Below are 1,286 nucleotides of genomic sequence, written 5' to 3'. Positions count from 1 at the left end.
AGAAATAGGGAATTATTTAAGAAAAGTGCAAGGGTGTCAATGTATTTGGCCAGAAGAACTGTACATGTAGCTGCATTTTGAATTTACCACCATACACAGTGTCCAAAAAAATTAGGAACACCTGCTCTTTCCATGACAGACTGACCAGGGGAATCCAGGTGAAAGCTATGATCCCTTATTGATGTCGCCTGTTAAATGCACTCCAATCCGTGTAGATGAAGGGGAGGAGACAGGTTAAAGAAGGATTTTTAAGCCTTGAGATATGGATATGGAAGACAAAAGATTAAAGTGCCTTTGAATGGGGATTGATAGTAGATGCCAGTCACATCAAGAATTGCAACGCTGCTGGGTTTTTCACACTCAACAGTTTCCCACGTGTATCAAGAATGGTCCACCACCCAAAGGACATCCAGCCAACTTGACAACTGTGAGAAGCATTGGCGTTAACATGGGCCAGCATGCCTTAGGAACGCTTTCGATACCTTGTAGAGTCCATGCCCCAACGAATTGAGGCTGTTCTGAGGACAAAAGTGGGTGCAATTTTGTACAATCAGTGTATAGTTCAATATCTAATTTTTCCAACCCCGTATTTGACAACTTTTACCTCTACTTCACCTCATTCCTAAAGAAAATAATGTACGTTTTACTCCATACATTTTCACTGACACCAAAAAGTACTAACTACATAATAAATGTTTAGTAAAACAGAAAAATGGTCCAATTCACAGTTACCAAGAGAACATCCCTGGTCACCCCTACTGCCTCTGATCTGGCAGACTCACTAAACATCATTTGTAAATGATGTCTGAGTTTTGGAGTGTGCCCCTGGCGATCCGTAAATTAAAAAAAAACAAGAAAATGGTGCCGTCTGGTTGGCTTAATATAAGGAATTTTAAATTATTTATACTTTTACTTTTGATACTTAGCTATATTTAAAACCAAATCTAATAATTTTAATCAAGTAGTATTTTACTGGGTGACTTTTACTTGATTAATTTTATAATAAGGTATCTTTACTTTTGGGTACTTTTTCCACCACTGCCTATACGGTGCTACTGAAGTAAACTGGGAGAACGATCAATAAGTTGTCAACTGGCCATCTCTCCTCTCAGATCATTCTGTTCTTGGGGAGTATTGGTGCTCATCTCATGTGTGTGTGTGTGAGTGAGTGAAAATGTAGCCCAATCAGAGATGATCTTTACCTTAGGGCCAATGATACCATGATGTCACGACTTCATCCATTTATAAATATAGATCTCAACAGCACAACAGTCTGAGGAAGGCTC

The sequence above is a fragment of the Oncorhynchus keta genome, chromosome 11 (genome assembly GCF_023373465.1).
Source record: "Oncorhynchus keta strain PuntledgeMale-10-30-2019 chromosome 11, Oket_V2, whole genome shotgun sequence".
In the NCBI taxonomy this organism is placed as follows: Eukaryota; Metazoa; Chordata; class Actinopteri; order Salmoniformes; family Salmonidae; genus Oncorhynchus; species Oncorhynchus keta.
Note: the sequence above shows the minus strand (reverse complement) of the source record.